Source organism: Orcinus orca, chromosome 11 (assembly GCF_937001465.1).
Source record: "Orcinus orca chromosome 11, mOrcOrc1.1, whole genome shotgun sequence".
NCBI lineage: Eukaryota > Metazoa > Chordata > Mammalia > Artiodactyla > Delphinidae > Orcinus > Orcinus orca.
In genome coordinates, this window is record NC_064569.1 from 22,043,420 (window position 1) to 22,065,795 (window position 22,376).

The 22,376-nt window shown below is 41.4% G+C and overlaps 1 pseudogene; it reads left to right on the forward strand.

The window, feature by feature from the left end:
• Nucleotides 1-2,085: 2,085 nt before the first annotated feature.
• Nucleotides 2,086-3,117, forward strand: LOC101280900 (heterogeneous nuclear ribonucleoprotein A1-like; annotated as a pseudogene).
• Nucleotides 3,118-22,376: the final 19,259 nt, after the last annotated feature.

Genomic DNA, 22,376 nt, shown 5'->3' on the forward strand with positions numbered 1-22,376 from the left:
TGGTACGTCAAGCCTGTATCACCCAGATGCCCCGACCTCAGGCTTCTAGTTGTTTCAGCCAATAGGAAATCAGAAGGAGGAAGAGCCCTAGTTTCCCCAACACCTCATCAACCCCCAAGACGTTCACTTCCCCTGCTTTCCCCAACCCCACACCACTGGGGCTCTGGCCTCATCCCTCCATGACTGCCATCGGCCCCTTAGAGCAGCTCTTCCTCGAATGGCTCTTCATCAGGCTCTACCTACACCATTTTCTCACCTGCCATTTTGGCCTAGGAGTGAGAACAGCTTCCTGCTATGGCTAGTCTCCTGTGAGCCTCCATATTCCTGATTGATTCCCTTAAATCTGCCTACACATCTGCAAATAGTCCCTTCTTTGAATTCTCTTCAGAATTCCATCTCTGCGTGCCTCCTATTTCTTGCTGCAGCCTTGACTAACATACCTCATAGGACAGTTGTAAGGATTAAATAATACATATAAAGTACTGAGAACAGTACAGGGCACAGATTAAATACTATATGATTAGCTGTTGTTATCACTAAGGCTGCCCTCTCTTCCTTTCCTATCAGTCCTGGACGACACAGAACTCTGGTTGCCAAAATAGATAGGGGTCCTACCTCTAGAAAGCCGCTGGTGTCTGGAGGGCCTCCTGCTAACCTCCCTCCATGAGGCCATTAGCACAGGCTTGGATGGCGAAGCTAGCGGGAAACTGACTCAGATACAGATGGGAAATCAACAAGCTGGGGCAGGTGGGAGTGGGAGGGGCGTCAGGGAGTCTCAACAAGTAAACGGGCAGAAGCTGAAGAGCTCAGTCCTTCTGGCAAGATTTGGGCTCCAGGAATGGAAAATTAGAGGAGTCTTTGGTTGACAGGATACTTAGAGGGTATGGCAGACTGCAGAGGAGTATAAAATGCCCGAGACAAACTTCCTCTACTTCACAACTTGGCCAAGGCCCTGCCTGGCTGTTTTCCAAGTTTTTGAAGACCAGGTGGATTTAAGTGTTTAGGACGAATAAAATCTTATCTAAAAGAGTGCCAGCTGGCAGAGTTCACGTTCACATATTTATCCTGGTGAAATCTTGTTGGGGCAGGAACGAAGATCATTCTTTATTAACAGGACTGAGGACGTAAATAGAGGATTAAGAGGCTGTATACGGCAGTGGTTGAAAATCAGCTCTACCAACTTTTTAACTGGGCAGCACCGGGCAAGTCACTCAGGCTCTCAAAGTCTCAAAATTTTAGTCTGTAAAAACGTTAATGACAGATTCTACCTGAAAGTGCTTATGAGAACTAAATAAAGAAATTCAGGTGCAGTGCTTCACACAGCTCCTGAGACGTAGTAAGTGCTCCGAGATGTTTGCTTTCGTAATTCTCATCATTATCATGATCTCCATCACGGTTCTTAACAGTCATCTGGTAAAAATCTTGCAGGCACAAATTAATGAAAGGGTAACAAGCCTTGTGAGGATATTATAAAGGAAATGGAAGTTACACTGTATGATGGTATTAAGTCAACCAACTTATTTTTTCTCCTTTTGTCATAATAGCAGATGTACAAAATCCAGACATGGGAAAATTGCAATCATTAGCCAAACCTCAGGATGCACCTGCTCTTTAGCACAGTGATTTAAAAGTCAAGTTCTAGGGACTTCCCTGGTGGTGGGGTGGTTAAGAATCCGCCTGCCAGTGCAGGGGACATGGGTTTGATCCCTGATCCGGGAAGATCCTTCATGCCACAGAGCAGCTAGGTCCGTGCACCGCAACTACTGAGCCTGTGCTCTAGAGCCCGCGAGGCACAACTACTGGGCCCATGCGCCACAACTACTGAAGCCTGCCAGCCCTAGAGCCCGCGTGCCACAATTACTGGGCCCGCATGCTGCAGCTACTGAAGCCCGCCTGCCTAGAACCCGTGCTCCGCAACAAGGGAAGCCACCACAATGAGAAGCCTGCCCATTGCAACAAAGAGAAGCCCCTGCTCACCGCAACTAGAAAAAGCCTGCGTGCAGCAATGAAGACCCAATGCAGACAAAAAATAAATAAATAATTAATTAATTAAATTTAATTTTAAAAAATAAAATAAAAGTCAAGTTCTAGCCTTTCTGCCCGTGGACGCCACCAAGTAAGCATCGTTAAAGTCTCCCCCCACCCCGCCACGACTGAGGTCATGTCTAAGTCAAAGTCTCCCAAAGAGCCTGCACAGCTGTGGAAGCTCTTCATCGGAGGTTTGAGCTTTGAAAGAGAGTCTGGAGAGCCACTGTGAGCAGCGGGGAGTGCTCACAGACTGTGTGGTAACGAGGGATCCAAACACCAGGTGCTCTAGAGGCTTCGGGTTTGTCATATATGCCACTGTGGAGGGGGTGGGTGCAGCCATGAAGGCAAGGCCACACGAGGCGGATGGAAGAGTGGTGGAACCAAAGGGGGTCGTCTCGAGAGAAGATTCTCAGAGACCTGGTGCCCACTTCACTGTGAAAAGATTTTTGTTTGTGGCATTAAAGAAGACACTGAAGAACATCACCTAAGAGATTGTTTTGAATGGTATGGGAAAATTGAAGTGATCGAAATCGTGACTGACCGAGGCAGTGGCAAAAAGAGAGGCTTTGCTTTCGTAACCTTTGATGACCATGACTCCGCAGACAAGACTGTCATTCAGAAATACCACACTGTGAATGGCCTCAACTGTGAAGTAAGGAAAGCCCTATCTAAGCAAGAGATGGCTAGTGCCTCATCCAGCCAAAGAGGTCGAAGTGGTTCTGGAAACTTTGGTGGTGGTCGCGGAGGTAGGTTTGGTGGGAACGACACCTTTGGTCGTGGAGGAAGCTTCAGTGGTCGAGATGCCTTTGGTGGCAGCCGCGGTGGTGGGGGATATGGTGGCAGCGGGATGGCTATAACGGATTTGGTAACAATGGAAGCAGTTTTGGAGGTGGCAGAGGCTGCACTGATTTTGGCAATTACAACAATCAATCTTCAAATTTTGGACCCATGAATGGAGGAAACTTTGGAGGCAGAAGATCTGGCCCCTATGGTGGCGGAAGCCAACACTTTGCCAAACCACGAAACCAAGGCGGCTATGGCTGTCCCAGCAGCAGCAGCAGGAGCTATGGCAGTAGCAGAAGGTTTTAATTACTGCCAGGAAGCAAAGCTTAGCAGGAGAAGAGAGCCAGAGGAGTGACAGGGAAGCTACAGGTTATAACAGATTTGTGAGCTCAGGCAAGGACAGTGGTGGCAGGGCCTCGCTGCTACAGAGAAGATATGTTTTAGACAACACTCATGTGTATGGGCAATAAAAAACTCAAGGACTGTATTTGTGACTAATTGTATAACACGTTATTTCAGTTTCTCTTCTGTGGAAAGTGTAAAGCATTCCAACGAAGGGTTTTAATGTAGTTTTTTGGGTTTGTTTTGTTCTTGTACCCATGCTGTTGATTGCTAAATGTAATGGTCTGATCCTGATGCTGAATAAACATGTCTTTTTAAAAAAAGAAAATAAAAGTTAAGTTCTAGAATCAGGCCCATCTGAGTTCAAATTCCATCTCTGCCACTTAAGAGCTTTTTGGCCTTTGGGAAACTCACTTTATCTCATTAAGCTTCAGTTTTCTCATCTGTAAAATGAAAGGAGTAATAGTTCCTACCTCATAGAATAGTTACGGGTATTGAGATGATGCAGCAAACGTTGGCTGTCACTAGTTTACTTCCAACAGATGAAAGCTGTCAGAATTCAAATGCTAAATAAAATAGAAGACATCCCTAAGAACATTTGGGAGCTTTCACAATAAAAATTCTGCCATATTGGCAGGAGAATTGACTGGAAAGGGGTATGAGAGTATTGTGGAGGGAGGTGATAAAAATGTTAAGTTCTGTCTGTCCGTATTTTTGGTTTTTTTAATATAGTTTTAACTACCACATTTACTACCACATTTGGGTGGTAGTTAAATGAGTGTATAGAATTGTCAAAAACTCATTGAATTGAACACAAGATCTGTTCATTTTACCATATAAAAATTATACTTCACTTAAAAGAGAAAGGTAGTTACGAACTCTGCTCTGGATCTAAGATTTTATCTCAGCCAACTCTTTATGTCAAGCCTGGAAAGTATCACTGATAACATTTATTTAGAGAAGAGGTGAGGAGGTACTGTTGTCCATAAGTCACTATTTCTGCTCTAAACTACTTGTTCACTAGAAACCAGTAAGGGCAATGGGGAGGCCCTAGTTGTGAGCATCGTTCATCAGATCCATGGGAATAGTGACTCTAGGGCTTATCTTCACTGATCTTACTTAAGGCTTCCATCTAGAGCTGACTAGATAAATGGCTAGGGCAGTCACACCCATCCGACGACCTATTTGTACATATCACAAAAGGTTCATTAACAGTGTCTATAGTCTTGCTATACAGGAGTAAGGCATGCATAACTGATGAAAGAAAGGGTGACCATATGAGTGGATAGACGAATGAATGAACAAATAAGAATTTACTGAATGGTTGTCATGAATCACCTCGATTATTTAACATGATTTAATTACCACAGAAAGATTGTGAAGTAGAGGTTATTATCTCCACTTTACAAATGGGAAACTCTATGCTCAGAAAGTAAAGCGATGGATGAAGCCTAGCATTCTACAGCCAGATCATAGCAGAGATAGACTCCATATAATCTAATTGTATTCTAAGTAATTTCTGTTGCATATAATATTTTTTAAGAGCTCCTATGTATTATATGAGAGCATGTATGCATCATTCAGTCGTTCATCAAGAGGTTTATTCTGCTTCAGATGCCATTCCAGTCTGTGTTTCAGACCTCTGTTAGGGAATTCATCAGTAGAAAGTTATGAGGTAGGATACAGTTTTGAAGTACTCGCCAATGCTTTCCTCTAGTATTTTCTCTACTTCTTCATTCTTACCATCTTCCAAACAGCAGATAGGTTACTTGAATTCTATTACCTTCAGGGAGAATAAGTTAACAGAAAACAGAAAATAATGAGCTTCTTTTGGATTTTGAGTCTCCAAACTACAGGTCCCAAGGGCAATGGCAAATGCGCAGGGCGCAAATAAGATGTAGAAATCTACTCGGTAATTTAGAGGAAGGGCTGCCTCACAAAGATTTCCCGGGGCAGGAAGCTGTCATAACACAGATGCTAATATGGCCCTGGGGTGGGCCTGCCCCCTCCCCTTCTCCCTCACCCATTCAAGTGTCAGGTGGGAAGGAGGCATTACCAAAGCTTCAGACAGGTTTGTGGATTCCCAGATCAAAGGGGAAGAGCAAGAATAACCTAGCAGAGAAATGACTGTGAGGTGAGTCCAGCAGATAGATACTGAGGGTATGGTCCCTGTGGGAGCTGGAGTGGCAGGAGGTCTTTTATGTTCCTGGCATTGGCCATCACAGTGATGCCAGAATGGACAAATGGTGACCAGTGGTCAGACTCAACCTGGTACTCCCACCCCCAACCTCTTGTCACTTGAACATCCTCCAGATATTCAATGCAACTCTGGGAAGTGTGGGAGGAAATCCCTGAATTGACAGAGATTAATTTCTGCTGCATTGGAAGAATGCTCAAAACAGAAATTAGGTTATAGAAAAACAGACTTCTGGGGACTTCCCCAGTGGTCCAGTGGTTAAGATTCCACACTTCCCCAGTGGCCCAGTGGTTAAGACTCCATGCTTCCACTGCAGATGCGGGTTCGATCTTGGTTCTAGGAACTAAGATCGCACATGCCACAGGATGCAGCCAGTAAAGAAAGAAAGAAAAGAAGACTTCTGTACTCCCTTCTATACCTCAGCTGGTAGAGCAGAGGCCTGTAGAAAAACAGACTTCTTGCACGGTTCAGTTTGCTGACTGGCATTCATTTTGCTGCAGTTGTATCTGTATTAGATAGTCATACTTCAGATAGAGTGGAGAAGGGAACAGTACTTGAAGCTTACAAACAGAAATCTAGGGGGAAAAAAATTCATTAAAGACAAATTGTCCCTTTCAACTTGGCCCCTGCGTTTAATGCTGTCATATTCAGAGGACTTCCCTGGTGCCACAGTGGTTAAGAATCTGCCTGCCAATGCAGGGGACATGGGTTCGATCCCTGGTCGGGGAAGATCTCACATGCCGCAGAGCAACTAAGCCCGTGTGCCACAACTACTGAAGCCCGCACACCTAGAGCGCGTGCTCCTAAACAAGAGAAGCCACCACAATGAGAAGCCCACGCACCACAGCAAAGAGTTGCCCCCCACTCACTGCAACTATAGAGAAAGCCCGCACACAGCAAAGAAGAGCCAACACAGCCCAAAATTTTAAGAAAATAAAAATAAAAATAAATGTTATCATATTCACTGAGGTCATCCTATTTTGTGTGTATAGCCCCATGTTTATCTTTGCTTGAAAATTCCTGGACCTTATTCCTCATGAGTTACGTGACCTTCTGCTTACTCCCCTCGGAGTCTCTAATTATATTAAACTTTTGTCCTGGAACTTGTTTATTTTGAAGCAGAAGCTGTTAAGATAGGAGTCACTTATTCATGCAAAAAATCCTCCTGTCCAACATGAACTAGAATATTCTTTTCATGATTCTTCTCTGTGTGCTCTACACTCCACAGCAGCTCCTTATTCTTACTTATGTAGTAATATCTAGTCTCTCATACGTCACCTCTCAGGGATGAGCCAGGGACGACCATCCAGATAAGGCAAAAACAAACCGCGTGAGGGGCGGGACCTCCAAGCCAATTTCCTTGAAAAAATGTTGCCATTTAAACCTCTGGAGACTCAGTGGCCCAACCCGACAGCTGGGTGGGTGGGAAGGTGGTAGAAGGTAGTGGAAGTAAAGAAACTAATTACAACTCTATTTCAGCGGTCCAGGAAATAGTTAATGGTGTTTTGGACTAAGATGTAATGTTGAGACATACTTGATTTAGGAATATACTATATTTTGAAAGTAGAACCGACAGGATTTGGATGTAGGGTATGAGGTAAAGAAAAGGGTCAGGTCTGATGCCCATGCAGGCCACACTTACCTGGAATTTCACATGAATGGATAAAATGTGCCTGAAAGTGAGTTTAAAAACTGAAACTCACTAACTAGAAGCCAAAGAGGAAAAAGAAAAAGGAAACTTGAATGAATTTTTTTTTAACTTAGTGAAAAGTGAACTTTTCATGGACTCAACAACAACAAAAACCTCCGTCTAATCAACTAATCAAGTGACTTAAACTACCATTAAAGATCCAGTAAAGCATGAAGTTGCACCTGATTGAAAAGGTATCGCGTTGGCCAAAAAAGTTGGCTCAGGTTTTTCGTAACATCTTCCGAAAATCCCGAACGAAATTTTGGCCAACCCAATATATGCAAAACCGAAGTCCCCAAGTTAGTACTGAAAGCCAGCTGGTTTTCCTGCTCCATATGGAGAGTTCAAAATGCAATCACATCTCTTTGTGACCACCTAGAGGGGTGGGATGGGGAGGTTGGGTGGGAGACACAAGAGGGAGGGGATATGGGGATATATGTATAGCTGATTCACTTTGTTATACAGCAGAAACTAACACATCATTGTAAAGCAGTTTTACTCCAATAAAGATGTTAAAAAAGAAAAAAAATGCAATCACCTGATTATAGTCAGCTAGGGCCCCTGGTGGTAAATAGAAAAAGTACCTCTGGGTAAATGTATGCTCAGTGGTCTGTGCTAATTTTGCCCTGAGCAAATGTGAGGTAAGCCAAGTTATCTTTTTTATGTTATATCTCTCCTTTCCCTTGATGCCTAACTCACTTCCACCAAGACTATCACCAGCATCCAGGGCTCCCATGCAGCACCCCATCTAAAGTCTATATCCTAAGAAATAACATTGCATTTTCCTGGGACTCTTTATATATATATATATATATATATATATATATATATATATATATATATATATATATATTACTGGAGTATAATTGCTTTACAGTATTGTGTTAGTTTCTGCTGTACAACAAAGTGAATCAGCTATATGTGTACATACATCCCCATATCCCCTCCCTCTTGAGCCTCCCTCCCACCCTCTCCTGGGACTCTTGAAAACATCCTTTTATGACTCATTTGTTAAAACAACTCTTTGTGACAATGTGCAGCAAAGGGTCAAGTACTTTAAATTTGCCTTCTCAATAATGTAATGTTTTTAAACTAAACACAGATTTTTTTTCTCATGAAGAGAGAATAGTGTAAAAATTTCAGATAGGACTAGTGATGAAAAAGGCATACCAATCAGAAGAATATTGTTGAAGATATGAAAAAAATAAAGATTTCTCATCACACCAGGCTATCCTGGTAAGCATGGTGCCCACGATATTCCCTATTTAAAATTAGGCTTTTCCATTCCAACACTCCCTTCACCTCCTCCCCCTCAGGGCGAATGGTGGTTGCCCCAGTCTCCTGATCTAGAGAAAACAGTGCATGGGGAGTGGGCCAGATGGCCAGGGCCCAAGGGAAAATACGGCTGTTTTGGCTTCTCCAGGCAAGGTGCGGAGGACAGCTCGGAGACTTGGAGTCAGGCTTTCACTGCAAAACGATACAGGAAGGGTCACTTATATCTTGCAACAGTCACCATGGAGACAGGGAGATGAGCTCGGTGCTTTGTGACCACCTACAGGGGTGGGATAGGGAGGGTGGGAGGGAGAGGCCAGAGGGAGGGGATATGGGGATGTATCTTTACATATAGCTGATTCACTTTGTTATGCAGCAGAAACTAACACACCATTGTAAAGCAACTATACTCCAATAAAGATGTTAAAAAAAAAATTAGAAGGCGCATACGTAAGGGGGCGCTGGTGAGTACGCCAGCTCTCAGGTTTGACATCTGAAAAAGGAGAGAAAATGGTCTTAATGCTCCAATGGGAGTGCTAAGCTTTATCTATTATTCCTGAGAAAACCCTAACACATACTAGTGCTAGAGCCATTCCTGTTCATTTAAGAGCCTGTGTGTTAATGGGCTTTTTATTCTGTAATATCTGATTCACTTATGTGGCTGCGTTATAAGGGGGTGTGCTCAGAGCTCCCAACCAAGATGCAAAATATTTTTTTTCAAACAAAACTTTTTCTTAAGAGCAGTTTTAGGTTCACAGCAAAATTGAGTGGAAGGTACTGAGATTTCCCATATACTCCCTGCCGGCACAGATTCATGGCCTCCCCCGTTATCAACAAAAGGGGTATATTTGTTACATTGATGAACCAACATTGACATATCATAATCACCCAAAGTCCATGGCTTACGTTACGGGTCACTCTTGGTGTTGTATATTCTATGGGTTTGGAGAAATGTATAATGACATGCATCCATTATTATAATATCATACAGAGTATTTTCACTGCCCTAAAAAATTGCTTTACATAGGGATTTAATTTTTAAAATAAAGCTATTTTTGTACACATAGAAAAATACTAAAATTTGATTTTTTAGTTCTAAACTAAAAATTTTCTTCACTTCCTTTTCCCACTCTTGTCTAAGAATTACACATGCCAGGCAAATGTTCCAATGTTTTGTTTATTAAACAGCCTTTCTTGATATAATATATTTGAAAGTTTAACCTTCTCTGAAAGGTTAAAAAAAGGTCAAATAATTACTATATTTTCTTCATTATTCATTGCTCCCTTTCCCACCCCACCCTCCATGTCTCTTTTATAGGGACATAGTTTCTAGATACCATTTTATATGCTGCGTTGTGACGTAGTACAATTTTGACTGAAAAGGTCCATGCGGACCCATAAGAGTGAACACAGAGGTGGTTAGGTAGCAGCTTCTACCACCGGTATCCCGGTCCTCATTAAACTTTGGTAATGGAATCGTCCCTTGTCTCATCTGCCCTCCATTCAAGGACTGTGCGCTGTAGGAATGAAGTTGTTTTGCTCCCTGTTGTATCTCTAGCACTTATAACAATGCCAGAGACCACAGTGGACACACAATAAATATTTTTTTAAATTATGGAATAAGCTGCTGTTTTGTGAGATCTTTGACTTAGGGATTCCTAACTGCTTACCTGTCTCTTTGAGACCAGCTTTCTAGATTGCCTACTTGAACAGGACTTGGAGGAACAGGGGTGGTCTCCTCACTGGCCACTCACTCTCCCTACAGTGAGAGCCACATTCAGCTAACTGCTTTCCGAGAGATAGTGGAAGTTTCTATGTATAGTCTGCAGTAAATCAAAGAAATGATAGCATTTTTAAGCTGGAAGAAATCTTGGGTCTCTGTGGGCTACAGGAAGCAGTAGCTGAGTATGGAGTTTCCTTCTTTTTGTTATCTGGTTGAGGAACTCTTAAGACAACAGCAGGTTTCACTGTGTCCTGTAGAGGTAGAAACAGGGATACAGCCATTTGCCTTTTTTCTAGGAACATGGTGTTTACCAACTTGCTATTGGCATTAAGAGTAGTCTGTTCATGTGAATTTCCAAAGTGAACTATTTTTCAGAATTGTTCTCAGAAAGCAATACCTGTTTCTGACCTCAGGGCAACTGAGAAAGTCAAAAGAAAAAAGAGAAGGCAAGGAGGAATGCTTTCCTGGGTGTCATCACAACACACCTGGCTATATCCATCCGTGGGAACTGACACTTTCAGACCCAGTATCAAGTAGGAACCACTCCCAGTGTGGATCTTGAACGTAAAATAGGATAATTTGTTTATTAGTATTAAATTACTGGGAGGGATTCCATCCAAGTCTCTTTTAAAACATACATTTTACTTTTTAAAGTCAATAATACAGGTCTCGAGTACAGTAAATTCTGAAAGTTGGCAAGTGTCAGGTACTATGTGCCATGGATGTTACAAAAAGTAGAACTACGGCCCCATTTACATTATAATAATTCTCATTTGCTCTTTCTGCTAAGCTTGATCCAAATTGCGTGGCTTTGTAGTCACTGGCATTTTGTGTCAAAAAAGAAATTCTGGGGGCTTCCCTGGTGGCGCAGTGGTTAAGAATCCGCCTGCCAATGCAGGGGACACGGGTTCGAGCCCTGGTCCAGGAAGACCCCACATGCCGCGGAGCAACTAAGCCCGTGCGCCACAACTACTGAGCCCATGCGCCACAACTACTGAAGCCTGTGCACCTAGAGCCCGTGCTCCACAACAAGAGAAGCCACTGCAATGAGAAGCCCACGCACCACAACGAAGAGTAGCCCCCACTCGCTGCAACTAGAGAAAGCCCGCACGCAGCAACGAAGACCCAACGCAGCCAAAAATAAAAATAAAATAGTTATTAAAAAAAAAGAAAAGAAATTCTGGTGCCAAAATAAATTGCATTCAACTTGGAATTTTATAAGATTATTCCATTTCCAGCAGTATGGCAGATTAGAGGCAATAGAAACAAAGTGATGGATAAAAATAGGAAGAAAGTAAGAAATATTCAGATCTTCTAACCAAGTAAAAGCCCTCTCTGACAGAAATTAACAGCCTGACTTTCACAGGGACTGATAGCCTGAATTGTGATTTATAATTTGTCACTGTGATAAAAACAAAACAAAACAAAACAAAATTTAAGATGACAATTTTATTCAAAGTGGTGATATTCTCTCTTAAATGGTTGGCAGAAAAGAGTAAAATCCAGGACTCAAAAATTCCCATACAGAAAGATCCAAGGAAAAGGAGTAACTCACAGCTGAATATCACAAAGCATGAGGTAGCAAGGCACCATGAAAAAGAGACAGCAGAAACAACAGGGGAAGAAGATCCCCAAAGGCTTCTGATGTGGGAATGATTAGACACAGAATATAAAATAACTATATTTAATATGTTTAAATAAATAAAAATGAAAACTCAGAATATGAGTAAAGAACAACAGACTTGGGAGAGACCTTCAAGATGGCGGAGGAGTGAGACGCGGAGATCACCTTCCTCCCCACAGATACATCAGAAATACATCTACACGTGGAACAACTCCTACAGAACACCTACTGAACGCTGGCAGAAGACCTCAGACCTCCCAAAAAGCAAGAAACTCCCCACGTACCTGGGTAGGGCAAAAGAAAAAAAGAATAAACAGAGACAAAAGGATAGGGACGGGACCTGCACCAGTGGGAGGGAGCCGTGAAGGAGGAAAGGTTTCCACACACTAGAAGCCCCTTCGCGGGCGGAGACTGCAGGTGGCGGAGGCGGGGAGCTTCGGAGCCGTGGAGGAGAGCACAGCAACAGGGGTGCGGAGGGCAAAGCGGGGAGATTCCTGCACAGAGGATCAGGGCCGACCGGCACTCACCAGTCCGCGAGGCTTGTCTGCTCACCCGCCGGGGCGGGCAGGGGCTGGGAGCTGAGGCTCGGGCTTCGGTCGGAGCTCAGGGAGAGGACTGGGGTTGGCGGCGAGAACACAGCCTGCAGGGGGTTAGTGCACCACGGCTAGCCGGGAGGGAGTCTGGGGAAAAGTCTGCACCTGCCGAAGAGGCAGGAGACTTTTTCTTCCCTCTTTGTTTCCTGGTGCGCGAGGAGAGGGGATTAAGAGCGCTGCTTAAAGGAACTCCAGAGACGGGCGCGAGCCGCAGCTATCAAAGTGGACCCCAGAGACAGGCATGAGACTCTAAGGCTGCTGCTGCCGCCACTAAGAAGCCTGTGTGCGAGCACAGGTCACTATCCACACCCCCTCCCGGGAGCTTGTGCAGCCCGCCACTGCTAGAGTCCCGGGATCCAGGGACAACTTCCCTGGGATAACACACACGGTGCGCCTCAGGCTGGTGCAAAGTCATGCTGGCCTCTGCCGCCGCAGGCTCGCCCCGCATACTGTACCTCTCCCTTCCCCCCGCCTGAGTGAGCCAGAGCCCCCTAATCAGCTGCTCCTTTAAACCCTGTCCTGTCTGGACGGGAACAGACGCATTCAGGTGACCTACACCCAGAGGCGGGGCCAAATCCAAAGCTGAACGCCAGGAGCTGTGCTAACGAAGAGGAGAAAGGGAAATGTCTCCCAGCAGCCCCAGGAGCAGTGGATTAAATCTCCACAATCAACTTGATGTACCTGCATCTGTGGAATACCTGAATAGACAATGAATCATCCCAAAATAGAGGCAGTGAACTTTGGGAGCAACTGTAGACTTGGGGCTTGCTGTACGCAACTGACTGGTTTCTGGTTTTATGTTTATCTTAGTTTAGTATTTAGAGTTTATGATCACTGATAGATTAGTTTATTGATTTGGTTGCTCTCTTCTTTTTTTTATATATACATATTTTTTTTTTCCTTTTTCTCTTTTTGTGAGTGTGTATGTGTATGCTTCTTTGTGTGATTTTCTCTGTGAAGCTTTCCTTTCACCATTTGTCCTAGGGTTCTGTCTGTCCGTATTTTTGTTTTTTTTAATATAGTTTTTAGCACTTGTTATAACTGGTGGATTTGTTTTCTGGTTTGGTTGCTCTCTTCTTTCGTTCTTTCTTTTTTCTTTTTTTTTTTACTATTTTTTAATTTTTTATTAAAAATTTTTTTAAATTTTTTAGTTCAATAACTTTCTTTCTTTTTATTTCAGTTTTTTCTTTCTTTCTTTCTCGCTTTTCTTCTGAGCCGTGTGGCTGACAGGGTCTTGGTGCTCCAGCTCAGTGTCAGGCCTGTGCCTCTGAGGTGGGAGAGCCAAGTTCAGGACATTGGTCCACCAGAGATGTCCCAGTTCCATATAATATCAAATGGCGAAAATCTCCCAGAGATCTCCATCTCAACGCCAAGACCCAGGTCCACTCAACAACCAGCAAGCTACAATGCTGGACACCCTATGCCAAACAACTAGGAAGACAGGAACACAACCACACCCATTAGCAGAAAAGCTGCCTAAAATCATAATAAGGTCACAGACACCCCAAAACACACCACTGGATGTGGACCTGCCCACTAGAAAGACAAGATCCAGCCTCATCTACCAGAACACAGGCACTTCCTCCACCGGGAAGCCAACACAACACACTGAACGAACCTTAGCCACTGGGAGCACACACGAAAAATGAGAACTACGAACTTGCAGCCTGCAAAAAGGAAACCCCAAACACAGTAAGTTAAGAAAAATGAGAAGACAGAGAAACACATAGCATATGAAGGAGCAAGGTAAAAACCCACCAGACCAAACAAATGAAGAAGAAATAGGCAGCTTACCTGAAAAAGAATTCAGAGTAATGAGACTAAAGATGACACAAAATCTTGGAAATAGAATGGAGAAACTACAAGAAACGTTTAACAAGGACTAGAAGAACTAAAGGGCAAACAAACAATGATGAACAACACAGTAAATGAAATTAAAACTTCTCTAGAAGGAATCAATAGCAGAATAACCAAGGCAGAAGAATGGATAAGTGACCTGGAAGATAAAATAGTGGAAATAACTACCGCAGAGCAGAATAAAGAAAAAAGAATGAAAAGAACTGAGGACAGTCTCAGAGACCTCTGGGACAATATTAAATGCACCAACATTCGAATTATAGGGGTCCCAGAAGAAGAAGAGAAAAAGGAAAGGTTCTGAGAAAATATTTGAAGAGATTATAGTTGAAAACTTCCCTAATATGGGAAAGGAAATAGTCAGTCAAATCCAGGAAGCACAGAGAGTCCCATACACGATAAATCCAAGAAGAATCATGACAAGACACATATTAATCAAACTATCAAAATTTAAATACAAAGAAAAAATATTAAACGCAGCAAGGGAAAAGCAACAAATAACATACAAGGGAACTCCCATAAGGTTAACAGCTGATTTCTCAGCAGAAACTTTACAGGCCAGAAAGGAGTGGCATGACATATTTAAAGTGATGAAAGGGAAGAACCTACAAGCAAGATTACTCTACCCAGCAAGGATCTCATTAAGATTTGATGGAGAAATTAAAACCTTTATAGATAAGCAAAAGCTGAGAGAGTTCAGCACCACCAAACCAGCTTTACAACTAAGGCTAAAGGAACTTCTCTAGGCAGGAAACACAAGAGAAGGAAAAGACCTCCAATAACAAACCCAAAACATTTAACAAAATGGTAATAAGAACATACATATCGATAACTGCCTTAAATGTAAATGCATTAAACGCTCCCACCAAAAGATATAGACTGGCAGAATGGATAAAAAACAAGGCCCATATATATTCTGTCTACAAGAGACCCACTTCAGACCTAGAGACACATACAGACTGAAAGTGAGGGGATGGAAAAAGATATTCCATGCAAATGGAAATCAAAAGAAAGCTGGAGTAGCAATTTTCATATCAGAAAAAATAGATTTTAAAATAAAGACTATTACAAGAGACAAAGAAGGACACTACCTAATGATCAAGGGATCAATCCAAGAAGAAGATATAACAACTGTAAATATTTATGCACCCAACATAGGAGCACCTCAAGACGTAAGGCAAATACTAACAGCCATAAAGGGGAAATCAACAGTAACAAAATAATAGCAGGGGAGTTTAACACCCCACTTTCACCAAAGGACAGATCATCCAAAATGAAAATAAATAAGGAAACACAAGCTTTAAATGATATATTAAACAAGATGGACTTAATACATATTTATAAGACATTCCATCCAAAAACAACAGAATACACTTTCTTCTCAAGTGCTCATGGAACATTCTCCACAATACATCATATCTTGGGTCACAAATTGGGGCTCGGTAAATTTAAGAAAATTGAAATCATATCAAGTATCTTTTCTGACTACAATGCTATGAGACTAGATATCAGTTACAGGAAAAAAATCTGTAAAAAATACAAACACTTGGAGGCTAAATAATACACTACTTAATAACCAAGAGATCACTGCAGAAATCAAAGAGGAAATCAAAAAATACCTAGAAACAAATGACAGTGAAAACACGATGACCCAAAACCTATGGGATGCAGCAAAAGCAGTTCTAAGAGAGAAGTCTACAGCAATACAATCCTACCTCAAGAAACAAGAAACAACTCAAGGGCTTCCCTGGTGGCGCAGTGGCTGAGAGTCCACCTGCTGATGAAGGGGACACAGGTTCGTGCCCCGTTCCGGGAAGATCCCACATGCAGCGGAGCAGCTGGGCCCGTGAGCCATGGCCGCTGAGCCTGCGCGTCCCAAGCCTGTGCTCTGCAACGGGAGAGGGCACAACAGTGAGAGGCCCGCATACCACAAAAAAATATATATTAAAAAAAAGAAAAAAAGAAACAACTCAAATAAACAACCTAACCTTACACCTAAAGGAATTAGGGAAAGAAAAACAAAAAAACCCCGAAGTTATCAGAAGGAAAGAAGTCAGAAAAATCAGATAAGACATAAATGAAAAAGAAATAAAGGACACAATAGCAAAGATCAATAAAACTAAAAGCTGTTTCTTTGAGAAGATAAACAAAATTGATAAACCATTAGCCAGACTCATCAAGAAAAAAAGGGAGAAGACTCAAATCAACAGAATTAGAAATAAAAATGGAGAAGTAACAACTGACACTGCAGAAATACAAAGGGTCATGAGAGATTACTGCAAGGAACCCTATGCCAATAAAATGGACAACCTGGAAGAAATGGACAAATTCTTAGAAAAGCACAACTTTCCGAGACTGAACCACGAAGAAAGAGAAAATATAAACAGCCCAGTCACAGCACTAAAATTGAGACTGTGATTAAAAGTCTTCCAACAAACTAAAGCCCAGGACCTAATGGCTTCACAGGCGAATTCTATCAAACATTTAGAGAAGAGCTAATATCTATGCTTCTCAAACTCTTCCAAAGTAAAGCAGAGGGAGGAACACTCCCAAACTCATTCTATGAGGCCACCATCACCCTGATACCAAAACCAGACAAAGATGTCACAAAGAAAGAAAATTACAGGCCAATATCACTGAAGAATGTAGATGCAAAAATCCTCAACAAAATACTAACAAACAGAATCCAACAGCACATTAAAAGGATCATACATGATGATCAAGTGGGGTTTACCCCAGGAATGCAAGGATTCTTCAATATATGCAAATCAATCAATGTGATACACCATATTAAAAAATTGAAGGAGAAAAACCATATGATCATCTCAATAGATGCAGAAAAAGCTTTCAACAAAATTCAACACCCATTTATGATAAAAACCCTCCAGAAAGTAGGCATAGAGGGAATTTATCTCAACATAATAAAGACCATAGATGACAAACCCAAAGCCAACATCATTCTCAATGGTGAAAAACTGAAACCTTTTCCTCTAAGATTGGGAACAAGACAAGGTTGTCCACTGTCACTAGTATTATTCGACATAGTTTTGGAAGTTTTAGCCACAGAAGTCAGGGAAGAAAAAGAAATAAAAGGAATCCAAATCAGAAAAGAAGAAGTAAAGCTGTCGCTGTTTGCAGATGACATGATACTATACATAGAGAATCCTAAAGATGCTACCAGAAAACTACTAGAGCTAATCAATGAATTTGGTAAATTAACAGGGTACAAAATTAATGCACAGCAATCTCTAGCATTCCTATACACTAATGATGAAAAATCTGAAAGAGAAATTAAGCAAACACTCCCATTTACCATTGCAACAGAAAGAATAAAATACCTAGGAAAAACCTATCTAAGGAGAAAAAAGACCTGTATGCAGAAAACTATAAGACACTGATGAAAGAAATTAAAGATAATACAAACAGATGGAGAGATATACCATGTTCTTGGATTGGAAGAATCAACATTGTGAAAATGACTCTACTACCCAAAGAAATCTACAGATTCAGTGCAATCCCTATCAAACTACCAATGGCATTTTTCACAGAACTAGAACAAAAACGTTCACAATTTGTATGGAAACACAAAAGACTCCGAATAGCCAACGCAATCTTGCGAAAGAAAAACGGAGCTGGAGGAATCAGGCTCCTGGACTTCAGACTATATTACAGAGCTACAGTAATCAAGACAGTATGGTACTGGCACAAAAAGAGAAATATAGATCAATGGAACAGGATAGAAAGCCCAGAGACAAACCCACGCACATATGGTCAGCTTATCTTTGATAAAGGAGGCAAGAATATACAGTGGAGAAAAGACAGTCTCTTCAATAAGTGGTGCTGGGAGAACTGGACAGCTACACATAAAAGAATGAAATTAGAACACTCCCTAACACCATACACAAAAATAAACTCAAAATGGATTGAAGACCTAAATATAAGGCCAGGCACTATAAAACTCTTAGAGGAAAACACAGGAAGAGCACTCTATGACATAAATCACAGCAAGATCTTTTTTGACCCACCTCCTAGAGAAATGGAAATAAAAACAAAAATAAACAAATGGGACCTAATAAAACTTCAAAGCTTTTGCACAGCAAAGGAAACCATAAACAAGATGAAAAGACAACCCTCAGAATGGGAGAAAATATTTGCAAATGAAGCAACTGACAAAGGATTAATCTCCAAAATGTACAAGCAGCTCATGCAGCTCAATAACAAAAAAACAAACAACCCAATCCAAAAATGGGCAGAAGACCTAAATAGAGATTTCTCCAAAGAAGATATACAGATTGCCAACAAACACACGAAAGGATGCTCAACATCACAAATGCAAATCAAAACTACCATGAGGTATCACCTCACACCAGTCAGAATGGCCATCATCAAAAAATCTACAAACAATAAATGCTGGAGAGGGTGTGGAGAAAGGCGAACCCTCTTGCACTGTTGGTGGGAATGTAAATTGATACAGCCACTATGGAGAACAGTATGGATGTTCCTTAAAAAACTAAAAATAGAACCAGCATACGACCCAGCAATCCCACTACTGGGCATATACCCTGAGAAAACCATAATTCAAAAAGAGTCATAAACCACAATGTTCATTGCAGCTCTATTTACAATAGCCAGGACATGGAAGCAACCTAAGTATCCATCAACAGCTGAATGGATAAAGAAGATGTGGCACATATATACAATGGAATATTACTCAGCCATAAAAAGACATGAAATTGAGTTATTTGCAGTGAGGTGGATGGACATAAAGAGTGTCATACAGAGTGAAGTAAGTCAGAAAGAGAAAAACAAATACCGTATGCTAATACATATATATGGAAGCTAAAAAAAAAAAAAAAGTTCTGAAGAACTTAGGGGCAGAACAGGAATAAAGACGCAGATGTAGAGAATGGACTTGAGGACACGGGGAGGGGAAAAGGTAAGCTGGGACAAAGTGAGACAGTGGCATGGACATATATACAGTACCAAACGTAAAATAGATAGCTAGTGGGAAGCAGCCACATAGCACAGGGAGATCAGCTCAGTGCTTTGTGACCACCTAGACGGGTGGGAGAGGGAGGGTGGGATGGAGATACAAGAAGGAGGAGACATGGGGATATATGTATATGTATAGCTGATTCACTTTGTTATAAAACAGAAATTAACACACCAATGTAAAGCAATTAGACTCCAGTAAAGATGTTTACACACCCAAAAAAAAGAACAACAGACTCAAAAGATGAACAAACAGATTTTAAAGGGAACCAAACAACTGACATGTACACAGTGCTATATTTAAAATACATAACCAACAAGGACCTAGTGTATAGCACAGAGAAGTCTGCTCAATACTGTGTAATAACCTAAATGGGAAAAGAATTTGAAAAAGAAGAGATACACGTATATGTATAACTGTATCACTTTGCTGTACACCTGAAACTGACACAGCCTTGTTAATCAACTATACTCCATTATGAAATAAAAATGTTTTAAATAAAGTAAAATGCATGAGCAAAACATAAATACATAAATAAATAGAACCAAACAGAATTTCTAGAGGTCAACAATTGAATTAATAAAATATCCGTGGACAGGAATAATTGGTTAGCTACACCTGAGAAGAGAATTTGAGAACTGGAAGAAAGACACAAAGACGTTCAGGAAATATCCCAGAGAGAAATGAAAAGTATGAAATAGAAGTTAAAAGACATGGAGGGTAGAGTGAGGTCTAACTATCATTCCAAAATGAGGTAATAGAATAGGTTAGAAATAATATTTGTCAGGATAATGGCTGGTAATTTCCAGAATGGTTAAAAGACACAGATCCAGGAAAACCAAACCAAATGAAAACAAAAGCAAAAAGCAGGACGGAAAAAAATTCCGTACCTAACCACAACCGCAAAACACCAAAAGACAAAAAGCCTTCAACAGTCCACAGGGAGAAGACACAGCACCCACAATGGAATAACAATGAGGCTGACAACTGACTTCTCAACAGTAGTGAGACAAGCCAGAGGTAGTAGAATATCTTCAATAGACTGAGAAAAAACAATTGACAATCTATTACCTTTAAGAAAATAATTTTTAGACAAATAAAAACTGAGAGACTTTACCACAAAAGAGCTCACTAAAGGAATATTAAAGGAAGGACTCTGTTGCTAAAGAAATGGTGATCAAAGACATTGGTAATATATGGGTAAAATAAAGCAACATCGATGGTTTATAATAATTGGCTACATTGATTGTCACATAATAAAAATCAATGGGAATAATTGACCCAAAAGACCATTATAGTAGCTCATAAATAGTGAGGGGGTGATCAGAATTAAAACACTCTAAGGTCTTTGCAATTTTTGGAAGGCAAAAATATTGAACAACTATAAACTCTGACAAGCATTCACATTAAAATAATCTGAGGGACTTCCTGGTGGCACAGTGGTTAAGAATCCGCCTGCCAATGCAGGGAACACGGGTGTGATCCCTGGTCCAGGACGATCCCTCATGCTGTGGAGCAACTAAGCCCATGTGCCACAACTACTGAGCCTGCACTCTAGAGCCTGTGACCCACAACTACTGAGCCCGCACTGTAGAGCCTGTGAGTCACAACTACTGAGCCCGCGTGCCACAACTACTGAAGGCCTTGTGCCTAGAGCCTGTGCTCCGCAACAAAGAGAAGCCACCGCAATGAGAAGCCCGCCCACAGCAATGAAGAGAAGCCCCTGTTCGCCGCAACTAGAGAAAGCCCGCATGCAGCAACGAAGACCCAACACAGCCATAAATAAATAAATAAATTTTAAACTAAATAAATGAATGAACAGTAGCTTTCTGATGGACTCAATCACATATTCTCAAGCTCTCCAGTAAATCTGTTTCAGGGTTTCTTTAACAGTGTGTGTCATGAAATGGAATTTGAAGTGCTCAGTCTTTTCGACACTCTGGAGTCACTGAAGTGCTTCCAAGTAAGACAGCCAAGTCAGCAAGGGTAGTTATTTCTGTTAATTCTCTTATGATTGCCACAGGGAGAAGGATTCACTTTAGTAAGTTCTTGAGGCCTATTACTACAAAATCATAAAAGGTGAAGAATCAAAAGAGACCATAGGGAACTTCTGGTCTGACCCTCTCTAACTGAACAACTGCAAAATCTGAGACCATGAGAAAGGAAGTGATTCTCCCAAAGTGTACTAGCTGATTCATTGTGAAAGGGACAAGAACCCTTTGACTCCCTCCAATTCAAAGCGCTTTCCATTCACTCCCCCACTTTCCATTGATCATTTCTGTTGATAAACCTTAAATGCCTAATAAGCAGAGTACAAACTGTTGAGTGGAGGGACTTCCTGTTTTCAGGACTCATCAGAATGATGGATTCTAACCTTCTTGGGTCATTGATTCCCAGTGAAACAGCTGGCAGTTTGTCCGGGTCCACATTCCCTTTCTGAGACATACCTGCATTCCCTCCTGGCACCACCGTCCTATTAACAGGGAGTTCAAAGGGTGGACCCCAGCAGGTGTGGGAAACCTGCAGGGGTGGCAGTCATGCTCATACAATCAGCTACTTTCCCAAAGGCAGCTTCAAATGTTGCTAGTGCTTTGCCACATTTCCCCCCAGTCATTTTTTAGTGAAATTGTCTTTTTATATTTAGACAAGATGAAACTCTTCCTTGAGGTTTACTTTTACTCTCTTCATGTGAAAGGATGATGGAGATATTAAAGAGGGTCTAAGATAAGTAACTAAAAAGCCTAAAGGACAGGAAGTGGTTTCTTTGCAGGAGTCGAGTGAGCTGGGGATGTTTACCTAAGAAGAGACAGCTAAGTGATGATTTAAGTGCAGAAAAATACATTAAGGAGGAATTGCCTCATTAAAAAGCAAAGTGCTAATCCTTAAGGTAACTTCAAATTCGGCGTTCTGAAATGTTATATTGCCACTAGAAATAATAACAAACTGTATATTTGATAAATTCTATATTTATGTGATTAGCTCTATCAGTGTGTTTTTCAAAGTGTCTGTGGCATTTTGTAACTATATTAGCAATGTATGAGAGTTCCAGTTTTCCCACATCATTGCCGGCATTTGATACTGTCAACCTAAAAAAAATTAATCATTTTGGTAATTATGTGCTTTTTATATCCTAAGAATTCTTTGTCTAATCCAAGGTCATAAAGCTTTTCCCCAAGTTTTCTTCTAGAAGTTTTATGAGTTTAACTTATATTTAGATATAACCTTGATTTTTCAAACTAAAATTAAGTTCAAGGCACAAGCCAGGCAATGGGCTTAG